Below are 14,127 nucleotides of genomic sequence, written 5' to 3'. Positions count from 1 at the left end.
TCTCCCCATAACCAGACACTTGGTTATGGGGAGAGGCATTGGGACCAGAAACTTACTCTTCAATATCTGAGACATCTTTGGTTTCAAAGCTGCCTGTGGTGAGCAGTTCTGGGCTGAGCTTCCCCTGGAACAGCAGCTCTTCCTTGGCCATCTTCACCAGGATGAGCCTTACCAGCTCCCCCATGTACATCCCACTGATCATCTTCTCAAACCTGCAGGGAAATACAGACCAAAGCAATAATACCCCCCCACTGTCCGTGAATGCACAACTTTCCTAGGGAGGAAAGACACAAATATGTGAGATTCAGCATGCTTTAGAGGACAGTATGATTAAGGATTAACTTTTTCAGGTGTGTGTCGACCTGACAGCTGGGGGGCTGCAGGAACTGTGGGATTAGGACTGACCCTCAGGCTGGTGAGTCTTGAACAATGGGAAAAAACAGGACTTAAACAGATTAAACAACCAAGTGTATAGAACATTCTGGACAGACTGAATTTTAGGTAATTTAATTTTGTGTAGGAGAATGTTTTTTAAAATTTCTTCTCTCAAAAAAAAAAGCTTCTTTGAAATAGAATCTCACGTAGAGTCCCAATATTTTTTTTCAAGAGGAAAAAAATTCAACCTGATTAAACATAGGCACAAGCCTCTTTAAGGCAATTTGTGGATTCCTGAGAAAATGGTGGGGTGGGGAGACAAGTTGGGGCAGGAAGATAGTGAGGCAAGATTACAAGACCAAATTAGAACAGCTCTCAAAGAGTCTGGGGGTAAACACAATGGAAGTTTTGGAGCAGGCTGGTGATAGAAGAAAGGCAGAGATCAGCTCCCAACCTGAGGCAGTTTGGTAATTTAATTTTGCAGCACTAGGTGACACTGTTTTCTTTAGAAGTCTTTCCAGCGACGACTATGTGGCAGAGGAAACTCAATCTCTTTTGGGCAAAGAAGTCCCATTGGTCTCTCAGAAAGCCTCTGGGTCTTAGAGAGAGGAGGATCCTAGGGCTACTGGTACTGTCTAGGACTGGCTTCAGTGACAAGGAGGCCCAGAGCAGGGGTGTGGAAGGGAGTTGGACATTACCTACAAAGAGACAACTTAGGCCAAGTCGGAAAGCATTGGAGCTAAGGGACAGGTGGCAGCATTTGTTCCGAGCACAAGGCACATTGAAAATGTCAAAGCACCAACATGGGCACCCGCCTTGGGAGTAACCTGGCTTCAACAGTGAGGATTCCACATCTTCACATGTGAAGCTGGTTGTATAGAAGCTAAGGGAAACACCCCCAGGGCAAGCGGGTCTCTACAGTGTGATGTCATTGCTCATGATTTTGGGGCTACCTCAGCTGACAATTTGAAAGATGACTTCCCAATCTTTTTTTTTTTTAATGAATAAACCAGGAATATGCTGTCAAGACCTGGTGGGGAATTTTGTCTTTTGATACTTCAAAGGGTACAGGACTCTTTGGAATGACATGGGTATGTCTCATTAATGGAGGCAGGCATTGAGTGAATGACTTCTCAGCTCATAAACCTCTGGCCACCTATGGCAGACACAACTGGTATGTTCCTAAGTTCAGGTAAATGGACTCACATTTCAACACGTAAAAAAAAAAAAAAAAAAAAAAAAAAAAAAAAAAAAAAGCTTATGACTTAATGAAACCAAGCTTTGAGGAAGAAAGGACTCCCCAGTAAAGCAAAAGGCTGCCCACCACTGACCTGGTATATAGGGCTAGTTTTCCTTTCTAAGTAGAGATCTGTGCGAAAAGACTTCCCAAAACAGTCCCAACACCAAGAAGACCATAGAGATGCTGCATTGCTCAAAATGTTTTGTAACTATGTTTAGTGCTTGTAGCAATCCAGTCTCAACATCTTCAGAGACATTTGGCAAACGTGAGAATGAAATAAGGTTGTGTAAGAGTCGAAAATAACATAAAACCAACTCTGACCTGGCTGGAGTGTAGAAGATTCAGGTCACAAAATGCTGGGGCCTTTTATCCGATCTACTTCGAGATTATGGTTGGGCCACGGACCAAGGGTGGAGCCCAAAAAGGCTTCTGAGAAGCCAGCCTTTCCATAAGCCTTAATCAGTCTGCAACTGAAGCAGGAGGCCCTGGGACTCTGTGGGTTGGCAGTGAGCAGCGATATGATATAGCCTGGTCCTTTGTGGGGTGCAGTGGTTGAGAGCTACTAAGGGGCTTTTAAGAACTAGGATATGGCCTTCCAAAGTGAATGTGTTGAAGGATGATTGGGTTTATCACTCACACTGGTTTTAGAGCCCTCTCAGCAATTTATATTCCCAAATGTTCCCATAATTGGTGGGTACCTTGGCAAACTTTGGGGGACAAAGTAAGACTATAGAGATGACCTGAAAACAAATGCTCTGTCCCTGAGCAGCCCCAACCTCAGTTCCCAACACACACCCCCAACCCCTCCCCCCAAAGGCCCACTCACAGTTGCTTCCCAGGGTTCAGTGAGCCCATGTTCATCTCTCGGTCAAACTCCGTGCAGATGTCATTGAGCACGCCATCGTCCCCAAAGGCCCCCCACTCCATGTTGATACACATCCGCCCCTCGTCGCCCTCCACAATGTCGATGTGGCACATTTCCTCCATGTAGCAGGCATTGCTGCCAGTGCCTGACCAAAGCAAGGAACTGCTCAAGCACCTCCCTATGCATCCCTCCCCTGCCCCCATCTTCCTATCACGCTACTGTCCAAGGCTGCTCCATATTAGGATCCCTTCCTGCAGACTCCTGGACTACCCAATATATGATCCAGAACTCTACTACCCCCAGCTCCACAAGCCTTGGCTTGGCCCTCCAAAGAAACTACATTGTTATCTTCAAATATAACCCAGCCTACAGGTCACTCCCTTCTTTTCAGCCCACTCCGCCAACTGCACATCCGGCTCTCATACCCAGAGCTCACTCACCCACAATGAGACCAATCTCACAGTCTGGTCATCATAACCACAAGTCATCATGATCCCAACCATGTCATTCACCACAGCCACAATGTCAATATCAAAGTCCTGTATGAATGAAATGGAGGGTTATGACCTTCACCATCACATAAGTGATGGATACAGGATGTGAAGATGGAAAAAGAGCAGCAAGACACACAGCTCAAGTGCAACAGGCTTACTAACCAAACTCAGAGCCAAGGAAGGTTCGAGCTGGAAAGCTAGATCCACACCCAGGTGAACATCGGGCAACTCACTCCCACCCTGCTTGTTCTCATTGTGGAGAACCATTTTCCTGACACCAGCCCTGTGGTCTAGTTTGTAGCCATTACTGCACTAAGAAAAGTCAATCTTGTTGGCTTCTTCTACTTCTCTTTCTTCTCCCTCTCACCTCCCCTCTTCTTCCTTCTCTCTCCCTTTTTCTTTTTCTCTCTCTCCCTCCCACTCCTATGACAGAACTTTATCTGTCCACTCTCGGCCCCATTGTACTGTCATGTCACCATTATGCCAACTTCCTTACTTGAAATGATATGAAGTCTTCTTCAGGACTGAAGGTTTTTTCTTGCACCAAGACTAAGATTACTTTCCACCATGTTAATCTCAAAACCCCAAAGGCATCTGATCATATATAAAATTACTGTGTAATAGCAGAGAAGAAGAATACCTCCCCTTAAGCTCTACAAAAGCTTCTCAGGCTGAGTTTGAGCACAGACTTCAGGGTGAATCCCAAAGGGCCTGCACACCTGAGGTCCCACCAATCCACACTCACCCCTCTCTGCTGGATGGCCTTCCGGATCAGAGCCACCACGTTTTGCCTTTCACACCACTGGACTTGAAGCCCTTGGTCCATGAGACCAGGAAACTCTACTACAAAACAACTAAGGAATGAATATTGATTTTCTACAATTTAAACACAGGCCACATTTTGGCAGGCATCATTAGTAGAGCTCTCTGATGCCCAGCTAAAGTCATGATTGAATTTGTAGACTGTCTCCTGACTAGCGGAGGAAAAAGAAACTCAGGATCCTCCCAGGTTCAGGAAAGGAGATCAAATGAGTGATTCCTTCAGGATTTACTACCTCTAAGAAATAGAAGGAGCAAACTTTAGACTTGCCAAAATAAGATATGTATATCCTTGAATCATTAACTCATGAAGCAACCTTCTTCCAAGACCTTTCATCAAAACACTCAGGATCAAAAGAGTTCCTAGCTTTTCATTCCTGTCGCCCTGGGTGGGATTGGGACACTGTGCAATAGGTGTGAAATGCAGAGTAACAAAGAGCACCCACCTCCCCGATACTTTTTCACCCCTCAACACCTCCACACACGCACAGTCACCTGGAGCCCAGAACTCTAAATACTGAATCCTTAGCTATAAAATCCCTCAGTGCTACTGCCGACACCACAGCAACAGATGGCCACCACGGCGTTCTTCCCAGTCCTCCCAGCTCCAGAAGCGAAGCAATGCAGCAAGTCTTCTGAAGAACCCATCTTACTTCATCTAGTTTACTCTGGTGGCAGGTGAATGAGAAGGTAAAGCCCAATGGGAGCTTCTTGTCTTTAATTTGGAGCTTATCCATGAAGTTGGCCAGGCATTCAGCACTGTGGTCAAATAGCTAAGGACACATGATACAGGAAGATGAGCAGGCAGAATGGCAAAGAAATTAAGACCTTGGGCTCACAAAGGAATTAGTTGAATTTGTACCAGATCCTCTTACTCTCTGAGTCTTCATTTGTTTTTCATCGAAGAAATGGGAATGGTAACTAGACTGCCCATAAAAAGTTCCCCAAATGATTAAAAGAGTCAGTTCATATAAGGGCTTAATACTAGTTAGTACTCATTAAAAGCTGTCTTCCATTTAGACTATTTATCTAAACATCTGTCAAAATAACCCTGAGAGGAAGGGGTAAATCGTGGCCAAAGTTATCAGAATGTCCTCGCACGCCCTACAAATAGGACATCCTTTGGTGGCCCTGGCAGACCCCCCAGACACAAATTCCTAGCCAATTATCTTACCAGAAAGGAAAGTTCACCTCACCATCAGGTAGTAGTACTTCAGCATCCCTGTTTCTTGTGACTGGGGGAGTGGTGGAACATTCTGTGTTGGCATTCTATGAACCAACTTAGCAAAAATGAGTAACTTTTTTCTATTTTTTCCTCTTTTCTAGAAAACTAATCACCTAGGGGCAATCCAAAGAAGTTATCTTTGTTTTCTACTTTCAAAAATGGAATACTCAGTTCTCTCTGAAGAGCAACAAAGAGTAGGGTTTTGTTGGTGGGCACTCCCACAACTGTGATCACACTGAGCAGGACCCACAGCTCCTCGGCCCTGGAGAAAGCTGCATTCACAATGAGCCAGGTTTTTAATCAGCCCCCCAAAAAGCCCCCTGACTTCCTTCTTGGCCATTCAGCACCCTCAAAGAGAAGTTGGTGACCTCCAGATGCTGAAGGGATGAGGCCAGAGAGGTCCTCCCCACCCAACATTCCTACCTCCACTCAGCCTCCATGTGTAGACATTCATACTTGTCCTGCACCGCACCCACCTTCATCTGGGGATGCAGCAAGTGGATCTCATCTGACTTCATGTGCTTTAGCCTCAGTCCATAGCACTCAGCCAGCTGGATGTTGGGCCAAATCCATCCACTTAGCAGGATGGAGGTGATGATCTCCTGCAGAGAGGGACACAACTCAGGGGTGTTCCTTGCTGGGCTCCCCAGGGTGTGATTCTCTAGGGTGGGATTCTACCTTAATGATGTACTTGTTTCTGATTTCCTAGCACTTAGTGCAAGATGTGGTACACAGTGAGCTGTATGTTGTGAATGAACAAATGCTATTCATTTAGTCAAAATGAGACAGAACTGAGGAGACAGCACAGGTGCTGTGCTTCTGCACTGCATTCCAGTTGAACCAGTTAATACTCACTGAGCACCTGCCATGTCAAAAGCACCTTCTTAATGGTTCCCAAGTTCACCATCCTTACTGAGTACTGGACCAGGCACTGCTAAATACTTTACACATGCATGATTTCACTAAATCTGTACAACATGGGGAAACAATCAGGTGTCACTGTCCTTGTGTGACAAAGAGGAAACTGATGTAGGTTACACAAGCCATGGCATTAGGCTCGGATTTTTTAACCCTGGCCTGCTGGACTCTAGATTTCTACCAGGCCAAGCTGATTCACTGGGATGATGGAGAGGGCAATACAGAAGGACAAGACTCACCTCAAGGGAGCAAGTGGTACAGTCCCTAAGATGGGTGGTCATAGGAAATGAAGATATGACAAGAAAGGTGGCCTCTAGTTAACTGGGCCACTTACCCACAGCCTGATGTCCTAGCTTCCTGGCCAGAACCAGAGCTGGATTGACAGGAGGGCCACTTGGGCAGCTGGCTGCCTGGATGTGAACCTCTGAGGCCTTGCCTTGTTCTGACATCACTTTTGCAACATTTTTGCTCAAGCCTCTCATGTGGTTCCACACATAATGGGTGATTGGAGCCCACTCTTGACAGCAGAGAGATGGCTCAGATGCAAACTTGGAAGCCCGCAGGCACTGACCTATCCTGTTGGATGGCTTGGCAGTGTGAGAGATGGATCGATGCCCAGGCAGTTGCTGTTCTGACCAGGAAGAGCAGAGGCATTTTATTATTTAGATTTCATGATTTTTTGTTATTTTTTACCATGCCTCCCAAGAAGTTCTCTAATTTAGTAAATGAAATGCAGCTAATCTCTTAATTGGAACAAAAAGAAGGAGATATGACATCTTTTTTCTCAGAAGAAAATCTGTTTCTTTCTATCTCCACTAGGAGAATGTTAAACTAATATTAAAATAATATGACTATGAAGGAATGCCCAGTTGTTCATTTGCCCGAGCACACACGTGTCTGGATCCAGCTACCTCCTACCAGGATGCTAGAAGACCCTCAGCCTAAAACCTCCCTTTCCCCTCAGAGAAAGTTGACTACTGCAGAGAAGTTGACTACTGCTCTGTGAGAGAGCTGGGGAAACTGAGGCACAGCATGCACATGTCATCAGTTGTAACAAATCAGTATGGGAATCAATTGAGGCTCAGGATGTGGAAGAGGGCTCTGCGAGAGGGATGTGGGTAAGAGGATGTGAAGTAGACAGTTTCGTCACTCTCCACCAACTTATACCACTCATCTGTACCACTCTGTCCACAAGGTCCTCATGATATGGTACCCAACCCCTTTTCCCTCCTGAGCCCCACCTGGAGTTCCCACTTCAGGTATTTAAAGTGAAAGCATTTCCTCTCCCCAGTTAAAACCTATTAGGGTAATGTCTAATTTCCTTAGGGCTGGGCCCCCTGTGCTGTTTATTATTGAAAATCTTTAACATATGTAAGGTAAACAGAAGAGCATAATAGCTTCCCTTGTACACACAACCCAGCCTCAGCAATGACCAACATTCTGCCCCTCCTGCTTCATCTGTGCCACCCGTACTATCCAACTGTGACTCAACTATTAATTTATTTTGTGGTTCTTCTTTTAAGGTAAAACTTATATAAATTAAAATGCACAAATTTTAACGGTATGATTTTGACACATGAATGCACCTGTGAAACCCACACACCAATTAAGAAAGGCAGTTGTCCAGATCCCTGGAAAGTTCTCTCTTCTCCCTCCTCAGTCATTCCTCGTGGCTCACTCCCACCTCTCCCTCCCAGGAACCACCCCCTCCAGAACTTCACGTAAGCAGGATCATTTCATAGGTGCCATTTTTTGTGTCTGGCCCCGTTTTTTTCACCGAGGACAATATCTGAAATTTCCCCACATTGTTGTATATATCATTAATGTGTTTCTTTTTATTAATGGTGATGTTCTACTTTATTAAGAAAATACAATGTGTTTATTTAGCCCCCTAGTCTTGGAAATAGGGGCTATTTCTAATTTTGACCATTATGAATTAAGCTACTGTGAAAACTAATTTACAAGTATTTTTGTGTGTAGATGCTGTGATGGCCTTTGAATAGACACGAATGAGAAGAATTATTAGGTCAGTGTATGTGTGGCCTTACGAGAAACTGCCATGCTTGTTCCAATTTTGTATTTCCATCATGACATGAGGCTTCTGTTACCCTGCACCTTCTCCAACATTGGGTGCTGTCAATCTTTCTAATATGTGTCATCTCAGTAGGGAAACTGAGGCACAGCATGCATGTATTAGCAGATCAGTGTGGGAACCACTTGAGGGGCAGGACTAGTAGTATATTATTGTGCCTTTACTGCATCTTCCGATGACTAACGACATTGATCACATTTTTATGTGTGTATTGGCCATTCACACTCCTTCTTTGTGAAGTGTCTGTTCAAGTCTTCTGCCCTTTTTTCTATGTTGTGTTTTTGTGATTGAGTTTTAGGAGATCTTTATACATTTTAGCTAAAAGTACTTTGTATGATCTGTTTTACTAATATCTTCTCCAGATCTGTAATCATTTCCATATTAGTGTCTCGGTATCTATACTTTATCAAAAATTCCTTTTATGGTTAGTGCTTTCTGCATCCTAAGAAATCTTCACCTGCCTCCAGGTCATGAAGATATACTGTGTCTTCTTTTATAAGAGTCATAGTTTTGGAGCAGTGTAGAGCGCTCACCTAGCATAGGTGAGGCACTGGGTTTGATCCTCAGCACCACATAAAAATAAATAAATAAGAATAAAGGCATTGTGTCCACTTACAACTAAAAAATATTTTTAAAAAAGATTCATAGATTTAATATTTACTTCTAGGTCTTTGATGCATTTTAAATGAATGTTTTGGTGTGGTGTGAGGCAGGGATAAAACACTTGTTCATATAGTTCTACAGTCATTTGCATTGGTTGTTAACTTTCCTTTCCAAATGTGTGGTTTTCCTGTCTTTGTACAAGATCAGTTGGCTATCTAAGTTTTGGTCTATTTCTGAATTCTGACTCCTTTCTATTGATCTTTCTTCACACCTCACTGATACCATAAATGTACACATTACTGTAGTTTTAGGGATCTTAAAGTCAAATGGGATAAATCTTCTGTTTTTTCCCAAGATTATTGGTTTTTTAGATCTTCACATGTTCATATTGATTTTAAAAACAGCTTTCCCTGTTCTTTTCCAGAACTTTGTAGCATTATTATGATTGGGACTTTGTTAAATCTTTAGTTTAATGGGGTGGGGACACAGGGATGGATCTCTTAACAGTACTGAGTCTTCCAATTCTGAACATGGTATCTCTCTGTTTCTTTAGATTTTCTTTAGTTTCTTTAAGTCATGCTTTATAGTTTCCAGTTATAGGCTTTAGTCCTAAGTGGCTGATGTATTTTGATGCTTTTTAAATTGGGATTTTTAAAAGTCGATTATTCATTTTGCTCACCCTTTCTGTGACTCCCTTCTTGCTGCTCTGCCAGGCCCCAGGTTCTAACCTCTTACACCTTGTGTTAGCAAGGCTGCTGCTTTCTGCCTGTGCCCCTCCCAGATTGGACAGTGTCCTCCAAAAAAAAGCCAGGCACTCCCACTTATTCATCACAGTCCATGTCACAAGAGCAGATGTCCTTCTTAGTCACTGCTTGCTGTAGGCACTCTTCAGTCCTTAGAGATGGCTTTAAAATTTTGTCCTGGTTTTATCATTGTTACCTGCAGGAAGATGAGTCCAACCAAGCTATTTCACTGTTTTTGAAATCTCTGTGCTATTTTATGAACAAATATGTGTCCTCTGCAAATCGAAGAGGCCTGGGGAGCTGAGAGCTCCTTTTAACTCACTAACAGCCAGACAGCAACATAGCAACTGTCAGGAATACATTCCCTGGTGCCAGTCTAGCAGTGCCCAACCACTCACCAGTACCCAGCTAGATGTCCTTGGACAACACTGATGCTCTCTGGAGTCCGTTTTTGTTTATTTATTTATTTTTATTTTTATTTTTTTGTTTTTAAATCTAGAATATGGGGAAAATGACAGTATTTGGAATGGTTTTGTGAGAATTAAATTAGTTAGAACTCTTTAGACTATCACTTGACTCAAGGTAAATACTAAAAACACAAACAAATGAAACATTGTTTAACAACAACCTCATGCAAAGTCTGGTGCTTCATAAACTAGATTGGGAAAAAAAATTAGGAGCCTCCTGTTCTACTCCTTTTTCTTTTCTTTTTCCTTCCCTAGGAGGTGGTGGCATGGCCAAAGGTAAAAGTGGTGAGGCTGAGGGCCCAGTGCAGAGTCAGCTCATGATTAGGAGATTGGCTCCACACAGGGGGCTGAACAAAGAATAAATCTATGAGGATGCTGGGAAACTTTTACTGCTGAAAGGAGTACCCAGACTATGGAGAGGGGAAGGCTAGAGAGGACCCTGTATAAGGAACTGGAATTAGAAATAGTGTTTGACTCATAGTTTAAGACAAAGAGAGAGAAAGACACTGAGATTTGTTTAGTGAAAGGGCTTAGGGGCAAGGACATTCCATAGTGATTTGCAAACCAACCACCCAAGTTTTAGTTTACAGATAAATATCCTTCTTCACTGAAAGTTATCTAAGGTTCCTTGGAGAAATGAGTGATTCCAGAGCTGAGGCAGAAGAAAAGAGAAAACTACAAGATGAGTCTGAAACATCATTTTTGTGCCAGGAAAAGAGAAAATGTTTAGAGGATGTTGGGAATATATGACAATGAGACAGAATGAGCTTGAAGGGACCCACAATGGCCAAATCTGTGACAACCTAAGTATTAACATATAATGATAGAAATTGCATCCCATGGAAAAAAATAGACTCTGAATAGATAAATAAATGGGGGAGAAGAGAATGCTTTTCTTCTTAGTATAAGGCCAATTAGTAAATGTAAAAAAAAGGATGAAAATAGAAATCACCATTTGGCAACAAGCTCAGTGTTGGTTAATCAGCGCAGAGTTCACCAAAGGATGATAAAGTTGGAGAGTGGAGATCTGATGATGGGCAGAGGATTGACAGTTTCAGGGCATTGCTCCTCAGACACCAACCAAATACAAAAGAAAACCTGGCAGACATGAATGGCCCAGTTGTCCAGGTTAACAGCTCCCAGTTTAGGACAGGCAGCTCTAGCACGCATCCTGCCTCCATGCACCAAGAAAAGCACAGCTTCACTTCTGAGATGTTCCTGCCAAGAGTTTGAGGCACAAGTCTGGTGATGAGACCCAGGGTGAGGGGTCTCCCCAGAGTCCCTGTGGAACAAAGGATTGAGGAACTCTTCCACATTGGAGAAAACAGAAGAAATATGACAGCAATGTATGCTCCTGGACTGGGGGACATGGACATGGCTCGGTCAGTCAGATGGAGTTTGTGGGTTGCACAGTGACGTCTGGGATATGAGCTGAATGATGGTGTCAGGAGTGTGGGTTGTGTGGTGGTATCAGAATAACACTGACTTCCCAATTTACATGGCTGTAGTGGAACTTGGCAGGAGAGTGCCCTTGTTTGGGGAAAATAAACACTGGAGCATTTTAGTAATGGGCAACATTGCTACAACTTGCCCGCAAATAGTTTTTTTTTTTTTTTTAAGTTGAAGGACATGCTTGAATGAATGTGCTTAAGAAGAAAAAGAGCAAGTAAATAAAGCAGAAGACATTGAAAAACTGTGGAACCAGAGTGAAGGTGACTTTAATTCTTAGCACTGCTTTTTCCAATTTTTTGTTAAATTCGAAATAATTACAAAATAAAAAGAGAGGAGAGACTCCTATAGGACCTAGTACATGTGAAAGAAATATACTATATCAAGGGGATAAATAAAACTTCTATCACGCCAGACAGAGCCTTGCTGCTTTCCGAGGTATCTGAGAGGGGCTGGACAGAGTCCAGCTCTCTGTTTCATGGTTGGTGAAACTTTACAGGACCTACTCTGGGCAAGAAATTTCCAGGTTTCTTTCTTGGAAGTGAAAGATTCTGTAGAGAAGATAGTGGGGTAACTCTAGCTCCTTGGAGTGGAAATTCATAACTCCCTGCTTAACAGATGCTTGTAGAAAGATAGATTTCAGCCCAAGGAAAGGAAGAACTTGGGAGTTCTCTAAGCCCAAACATGCTCTCTGAGAGGCTGTCAAGTGCTGGGAAGATTCTTATCAGGGACAAACCTGATGCTCCAGGGAAACTACCAACATGATTACCACTGGTCACTAAGGTTGTATGGTAAAGAATCTGGCTATTCTCTGACCTTGGTTCTGGGGAAGGAGCCTCTAGACCTTTGGAATTCCCAAGTGATAGGATTGCCTTTGAAATTCATGGTGGGTACCTGGACCACACTTGAATCTATGCTAATGAGCAGAGAGGGACCCTAGATGATTTCAGGATGGGTCCTGGTCAACCATGTTTCAGGCTTTCAAGTTGGAAAGACAAACTCTGTGATTAGAGGGTGGAACTTTGAGCCACATATTGGCCTGACCTTGAAGGAGGGAAAGAAGCTGGATATTAAGTTCAGTGTGGCCAATGATTCAATCAACCATCCAAACAGGCCCCCATAATAAACCCTGAGAAAACCCTGGACACCTGTGCTCAGGTGAGCTTCCTGGTTGGTGATGCATCCAAAGGACATGGAAACTTCATATTTGGATTCTCTTGGAGTTTGTGTTATGCATTTCTCCCTTTGACTGGTCAAAACTAAAATCATTCATGTGTATGGCACTTTCCTGAGTTCTACGAGTTGGATTGGTGAAACTTAAGCAGATAGAGGGAACTCCCACATCCATAGTCAGTTGATCAAAAGTGTTGGTGGTCTGGGAATGCTGGAGCCTGCATCTCAGGTCTGAGGGGAGGGGTGTCCTGTGGACTATGCCCCCAACCTGTGAAGACTATATGGACTGCAGAATTTGCATTACAAAATGGGCTGATACATCAGGCACAGCAGGGAGAAAAAAGAAGATTGATGAACAAAAGTGACACAAAAAGAACAGTAACTTTGGAGTTTATCAAACCATGGTGTGAATCCAATTCTGACACACTTTTAGCAAGATAGGACAATCTTCTCCTGGTTGTTCTCTATTGAGCTGCAAAAAGGGTCTTCATTCAAACCATCAGCAACAATCGACCCCATTCACACCGTGCAGAGCAAGTTAGGGGCTCCAGCATTGGCATTCGGAATCCTCAGCTGTGGAGGAACTTATATTTGTAGGTAGAAGAAAGTGGTCGAGTTTCAGGGAGGAGTCAGAGAAGGGCAAGCTCGGGACTTGGGGCCACCCTTCCTGTCTTGGCTTCCATAGTTGTCCTGCCTTCTGTGCTCCCTGCTGCTCTCTGGATATGAAAAATTGGTTGAAGTCAAAGCCAAGCTAGGGAAAGGAGGCTGTGAGGAAGTACAGGGAGGGAGGCACTGATCCCGGAGAATCTCAGTCAAGGATGCCAGGCCTGGGTTCCCTATTGGACATTCCCTACTGGATACCTCTAGTGGGCTCTGAATAGCAAAGCTAGTTCTTGATGTTCAGACCCAACTCTTCAGTGTTATTTGTTCTCCTCAGCTCTGTTTCTTCCTGTCAGAGCTTTTGCCTCAGTTTGTAAACGTTTGTGCTTTGGTTTGAGTCAATTTTGGTCTCACCCTTGGCCAGGAAGCCCTGTGAAAGCAGAGAGTGTCCCTGTGTTTAGGGGTACTTTGCTGCCCCAGGCCACGGCCAGCACGGTGCCAGGCTTGGGCACCCAACTCTGTTAGTGGAATGGAAGATGGAATTATTCAAGACTCTTCCCACAGTGACCTCATCCACAGCCATGGTTTCAACCACCACCTTGAGGCTGACCATACTCGACTGTCTGTGCCCACACTAGTTCTCCCCTCCAGAACATGCACCAACGGTTAGTCAACATTTCCATGTGAAAGTGTTAAAGCACCTCAATCGCACTGAAAGATCTGTAACTGAGCTGGAGAACACGTCACTCCCCACCCAGTCTCACCTCCAGTGTTCTTCATCTTAGGGAGGGGGCCCTGTACATCTGAACCAGGGCTGCCACTCTTCACACCTCTCTATCCCTCATTCCTACACCTCCCATCCATCACCAAAGCCTGTCACTTCCATCTCCTACAGTCTCTGGATATCAATTAAATTACATCAGCATCTTCCCACAAGGGATGGAGTAAAGAGCAAAACTTAACATGTTTTAAGAAGCCAATCTTAAGGAACTCTCAGCCTCCAACCTGCCATGTACCTTTCCACTCGAGGACTACCACATGTGGTATTGCCTGGGCTGGTGACT

The 14,127-nt window shown here is 44.0% G+C and overlaps 1 pseudogene; it reads right to left on the bottom strand.

The window, feature by feature from the left end:
- Nucleotides 1–2,437: 2,437 nt before the first annotated feature.
- On the bottom strand, nucleotides 2,438–13,676 carry LOC144374742 (hexokinase-2-like; annotated as a pseudogene).
- Nucleotides 13,677–14,127: the final 451 nt, after the last annotated feature.

Source organism: Ictidomys tridecemlineatus, unplaced genomic scaffold, assembly GCF_052094955.1.
Source record: "Ictidomys tridecemlineatus isolate mIctTri1 unplaced genomic scaffold, mIctTri1.hap1 Scaffold_85, whole genome shotgun sequence".
In the NCBI taxonomy this organism is placed as follows: Eukaryota; Metazoa; Chordata; class Mammalia; order Rodentia; family Sciuridae; genus Ictidomys; species Ictidomys tridecemlineatus.
Note: the sequence above shows the minus strand (reverse complement) of the source record. Positions and strands in the feature narration are given on the sequence as shown.